This window comes from Schistocerca nitens, chromosome 6, assembly GCF_023898315.1.
Source record: "Schistocerca nitens isolate TAMUIC-IGC-003100 chromosome 6, iqSchNite1.1, whole genome shotgun sequence".
Classification (NCBI taxonomy): domain Eukaryota; kingdom Metazoa; phylum Arthropoda; class Insecta; order Orthoptera; family Acrididae; genus Schistocerca; species Schistocerca nitens.
In genome coordinates this window covers 318,627,138-318,633,509 of record NC_064619.1, presented here as the reverse complement: position 1 = coordinate 318,633,509, position 6,372 = coordinate 318,627,138, and the positions used below count along the sequence as shown (strand labels likewise).

General features: G+C 43.8%; 1 pseudogene; it reads left to right on the top strand.

Annotated features, from left to right (window-relative positions):
* Nucleotides 1-5,800: 5,800 nt before the first annotated feature.
* LOC126191800 (5S ribosomal RNA) lies at nt 5,801-5,918 on the top strand (annotated as a pseudogene).
* Nucleotides 5,919-6,372: the final 454 nt, after the last annotated feature.

The window sequence follows — 6,372 nt, the reverse complement described above, 5'->3', positions numbered from 1 at the left end:
ATTCAGTTCAATATTCCAAATTGTTGTCATTGATTTTATTCATCCTATGCATATTCTTCCGTAATCCTCCCTGGTCACAATCTCACCTTCTTTTAACAGACTGAAGCCACTACATTGTGCTCGAGAAGGGTAGTAGGAGTAATCCATCGAACTACACACCTATATCATTGACGTCGGTTTGCAGAAGGGTTGATACGTAATCAGCATGGTTTCAGAAAACATCGTTCTTGTGCAACGCAGCTAGCTCTTTATTCGCACGAAGTAATGGCCGCTATCGACAGGGGATCTCAAGTTGATTCCGTATTTCTAGATTTCCGGAAAGCTTTTGACACCGTTACTCACAAGTGACTTCTAATCTAGCTGCGGGCCTATGGGGTATCGTCTACGTTGTGCGACTGGATTCGTGATTTCCTGTCAGGAAGGTCGCAGTTCGTAGTATATAGATGGCAAATCATCGAGTAAAACTGAAGTGATATCACGTGTTCCCCAGGGGAGCGTCCTGGGACCTCTGCTGTTCCTGATCTACATAAATGACCTGGGTGACAATGTGAGCAGTTCTCTTAGGTTGTTCGCAGATGATGCTGTAATTTACCGTCAAGTAAGGTCATCCGAAGACGAGTATCAGTTGCAAAGCGATTTAGAAATGATTGCTGTATGGTGTGGCAGATGGCAGTTGACGCTAAATAACGAAAAGTGTGAGGTGATCCGCATGAGTTCCAAAAGAAATCCGTTGGAATTCGATTACTCGATAAATAATACAATTCTCAAGGCTGTCGATTCAACTAAGTACGTGGGTGTTAAAATTACGAACAACCTCAGTTGGAAAGACCACATAGATAATATTGTGGGGAAGGCGAGCCAAAGGTTGCGTTTCATTGGCAGGACACTTAGAAGATGCAACAAGTCTACTAAAGAGACAGCTTACACTACACTCGTTCGTCCTCTGTTAGAATATTGCTGCGCGGTGTGGGATCCTTACCAGGTGGGATTGACGGAGGACATCGAAAGGGTGTAAAAAAGGGCAGCTCGTTTTGTATTATCACGTAATAGGGGAGAGAGTGTGGCAGATGTGATACGCGATTTGGGATGGAAGTCATTAAAGCAAAGACGTTTTTCGTCGCGGCGAGATCTATTTACGAAATTTCAGTCACCAACTTTCTCTTCCGAATGCTCAAAATGGCTCTGAGTACTATGGGACTTAACTTCTAAGGTCATCAGTCCCCTAGAACTTAGAACTACTTAAACCTAACTAACCTAAGGACATCACACACATCCATGCCCGAGGCAGGATTCGAACCTGCGACCGTAGCGGCCGCGCTCTTCCGAATGCGAAAATATTTTGTTGAGCCCAACCTACATAGGTAGGAAAGGTCATCAAAATAAAATAAGAGAAATCAGAGCTCGAACAGAAAGGTTTAGGTGTTCGTTTTTCCACGCGCTGTTCGGGAGTGGAATGGTAGAGAGATAGTATGATTGTGGTTCGATGAACCCTCTGCCAAGCACTTAAATGTAAATTGCAGAGTAATTATGTAGATGTAGATGTACACAAATGAATTTTCTTTCGGAATCTGAGGTACGTAGGTCACTGTACAACGAGATTTTGGACAATTGAACGGCGTGATTCCTTGCGCAAATTATCTAATCGTGTTGATGCATTTAAGCGCAATAATCGATAAGACGAATTGGTAAGGCACGCTAGTAGATGTAGCGTCTATTGGAGATAAGATGGCACGCTAGTTGTTAATGAGAGGATAAGCATGCATGCGAAAGTTTCAGTGTCGCAACTTGCTACGTTGTCGAGTAATTTGTATCACGTTGTGGCAGTGGCGTCGAGAATAGCGTAAACGTGAGGCAGACTCGAGCACTCGATGTTTACATTTAGGTGACGCCGTATGACACCAGCAGGCGTTCTTGGGCGTTGACGCGCGCCCGCAGCATGTGTATCGCGTTTCAAATACGTTTTTGCTGCAGCGGGTGTACACAGAGGAGCGGGTGACCTGTCCGCCGAGCCGCAGCAGCAAATGTGTCGCGCCCTCGCGCCGAGTTTTATGCAAACACTTGGCCTCGTGCTAGACGCGTGACACTCTGTCGCGCCTGGCTACGGCTGGTAACTGCCCTTCATTAAAGGCAGCCCTGGACGAAAGCACCATTGTGGTTATTCCACGGCCGCGATCCCGTACGCGACCTCGGTGTAACTACCAAGTCTCCCGATTCGGTAATGAAGGACATATAGCAGTGGTGTATACACTTCTTATGAGCGGTGATAGGGAAATACAGAAAAGAAAGAAAAATTGTGGTAACTGAAATAAAGGAAAGAGGGATAATTTACAACATGGCCTGGATCGGATTATGAATAGGATATGCAGTCGGAAGTGGCTAGTAAGAGAAATGTGTCTGTTCGAAAAAATCCCCAGTTTTCATTGCAGCTTATGTTTTAAACCGCTGTAACGGTTCCGTAAAAGTGCCGTGATATCTCATGGTAAAATCTTAGCATTTGTAAAACATGCAGCGTTTGGAAGTCTTATAAGGATACTCGTCTGAAGTGTAGCCTTTTGTGATAAATACGCTGTGTATGATCCCCCTCTCCGCCCCCCTCCCTGCTTATTAAATCTCCAGATGTGTTTCAGCTTACATTATGAATTACAAGCACACCACACTGGTGTGATATTCTGCAGTAATTATTATTTGTTACACGAAGTGGTTTTCTGCTGTTGCACCAGCATCAGGTAGAAAGATAGGTATGTGGTGCAGTGAAATTTTGTTGGATCAATGATTTTAAACTAGTTCATCTACAGAAAATCTCCATTTCCAGAGATGAAAATGTTGATGTTAGAATTAGAAATAAAAGAAGAGGAATTATTCCCGTGTAAATGCGATGTGAGATTAAAATTCGGAAATTTATGGTATGTTCTGTGGGACTAAACTTCTTAGGTCACCAGTCCCTAGGCTTACACACTACTTAACGTAACTTAAACTAACTTAGGCTAAGGACGACACAGACACCCATGCCCGAGGGAGGACTCGAACCTCCGACGGGAGGAGCCGCGCGAACCGCGGCAAGGCGCCTCAGACTGCACGGCGATATGAGATTATTTAAGTAAGATAAAACAAGTGACAATTGACTAATGAACTATACACGAATTACAACAGTTGTACACAGAAGAAAATAATTCAACAATAAACTTTGGTGACATATTCCAAACTTGTGAGAGAACATAATAATCTTGTCCTACATTACAAAGCTATAATAGTGATATTAAGCAGGTGAGTGAAGCTGCTGTGTTCATACGAAACACATTTTTTAACACAACGAGAAAAATTGTGGTAACTGAAATAAAGGAAAGAGGGGTAATTTACAACATGGCCTGGGTGGGATTATGAGTAGTATATGCAGTCAGGAGTGGCTAGTAAGAGAAATGTGTCTGGTCGTTCAGTACTAAGCTTGGGTTGATGGACATGTGTGTATTAATTTCCATTATTTCAAGATAGTTCATTTCCTTCCTGGTATGGATGTGACGTAATACTTCATTTTTCAGCTTGTAACTGTAGCCTTCCTAAAGCAAGTGTTCTGCAAAAGAAAAATCTCATTTTCTAAGTTTCTAATTTCTCTGGTGTTCCTTCAAGCGGATACATATTGCCATGCCGGAATGACCTATATATAATTTGGTACAATTACAAATAATTTTATATACTGCACTCTTTCCCGAAGCTGGAGCGGTGTCTTCAGAATTTGGCAAAATGTGTCTAAAAGTGTTCTGCACTGAAAATGGTCTTTTTATGTGCCTGGATTTGCATTCTGGTTAAGTCCCGTGAGACTTCTCCTAAGTATGGAATTGTAAACCATTTTTTTGCGTTCTTGAGGTGCTGGGTCAAGGTCATGGTAAAGAAGTTTCAGTTTAGTTAGGGAGTCAGTGGAAGATTGCATAAGGGTCGTAATGTATTACTGGTCGCGTTTTTCCGTCCGAGACTTAGGAAGCTTAAGACAAGCCATTCTTGGAATATCTTAGTGAGTCGTCCCGTAAAATTTCTTCCCATACGTGTCGCCGCAAATCTCTCGTAGTTGATGTCACCTGCAGAAGTAGTATCAGTGCCATCGGATTCTCTGGAAAGTGGAATTCTGTATCCTTTAATTTCTAAGTCATGAAATTACTAGAAATAATATTCATGGATATTCTTGAGATGTGTTTATTTAGGAAAGCACCATGATGAGATAATAAATGAAACAATATGTTACTTACTAACACGAAACTAGCAATTTCTTCAGAGTATGGTCTTACGACAGGACTAGATTGAAAGGCACCTTATCGGCGACTATATCTCGTACTTAACAATCGAGGAACATCGTAACTGTTCGTACAACTTCGTTAGGCTAAACAGTGTTCATTCGTTTATTGAAATAACTACTTTCTCACATCATAATGTTGCAAGAAAGTGGTTATGACCAACAGCCATCTCTGTAGGGGAAGAAGTAGCTTTCGTGAGTAAATATTGATAAAGGCTTCGCACCAGAATGGCTGTGGTTTCTCTACGTATCCAGCGCTGATGTAACTTTCTCACAGCTAGCCGCAGCGCCCCACACCACCGTCTGTTGGCGATGCCAGATGGTCTAGCGGCTACTTCAGCCAGCGTGGGAACTGTTGTCTTACTCCCTGCTAAACTTGTGCAGTGCTGCCTGAGCTTACTGAATGCTAGTGAACTCTGTATATGCGATATAAAAATGTAAATCCGAAAAATAAGGAAATAAACTGCAATCTGAAAAAAGGTTGCCGACCGGTGTGGCCTAGCGGTTCTAGGCGCTTCAGTCAGGAACCGCGCGACCGCTACGGTGGCAGGTTCGAATCCTGCCTCGGGCATGGATGTGTGTGATGTCCTTAGGTTAGCTAGGTTTAAGTAGTTCTAGGGGACTGATGACCTCAGATTTTAAGTCCCATACTGCTCAGAGCCATTAGAATCATTTTTGAAAAAAAGTTGCAAGCGGAAAATATGACCGAACGCTACCAAGCTCATGCTCCAGTATTTCCATATCTGTAGGATGTATTGATCAAAATATCATCCATATTATTTTCAGTATCGTCAGAACAGAAGAACATTATTCCCACATACGAACAACGCGTGAAGACTGCAAGAAAACACTCCCGGTGAACGTGCACGGGAATCTCACCGCCGTGTATAGGACTTTCGAGAAGGGTAGAAATATTGGCGTGAGGGGTAACATACCGACAGATCCCAAGGACAGTTTGGCTGTAATACAGTGACAATAGAACTGTTGGCGAGATGGACTCATGGCAACGGTACGACGAGAAAATTAGACGCAGTCTTTCCATAAGGAGTGCACAAGGAGATGGTCATGGATTTCTTCGACAGTCTCTAACGAACAAGTGAGCAGCAGAAATCCGTACGGAAGTTACAGGCTGAGTGTCACTACAAATCTTCGCTAACAAAGTGCTGAAAGCTGGGTTATCTCGAGTTGTTATGCATCATTTACCACCGACACTATACCACAGACAACAGAGATCATTAGTTCGTTTAAAATTAGTTGCGACTTTTGATGTTTGGTTCACCGAAGGGGACGTGATACCGCTATCCAGGTAACGCCAATGACGAGCAGGCTTTTTCAATTACGGCGTCTGCGGTTCGATTGGTAAAGCGGCCCTGTTCCCACGCCGTACCACGTGGTGTCACGCATTAAACGAGTTATGTTCGTCAGACCTCGTTATAATGTGGTATGTTTTGGCGTTGAGACGTTCTGCAGCCGTCAGGTATTGTGAATAAGCTTTTTGTGTTGACGTCGCATTAATAAGCCTACGGCCTTGCTGCAATGGTAACACCGGTTCCCATCAGATCACCGAAGTTAAGCATTGTCGGGCTGGGGTAGCACTTGGATGGATGACCATCCAGTCTGCCGATCGCTGTTGGCATGCGGGGTGCCCTCAGCCCTTGTGAGGCAAACTGAGGAGCTACTTGATTCATAAGTAGCGGCTCCGGTCTCGTAAACTGACATACGGCCGGGAGAGCGATGTGCTGACCACATGCCCCTCCATATCAGCATCCAGTGACGCCTGTGGGTTGAGAATGACACGGTGGCCGGACGGTACCGTTGGGCTTTCCAAGGCCTGTTAGGACGCAGTTTAGTAGTTGCATTAATAACAACAGTGCAGCACGTCTAAATACGAGATTTGTAAGAGAAGTGTTGTCTATGAACACGTTCACAGGCTGCGAAGATGATGTTCTGCTGCAAAATATTCCTCTGAATTCGACAATAGTAATGGACAGTACGCCATAGCATTCTGTTGTGCTCAACAATGTAGTGGAGGAGAGCGGATATTTTACTCTGGGTTCAAAGGAATGTTCAGTGGGATACAGTTGAACCCG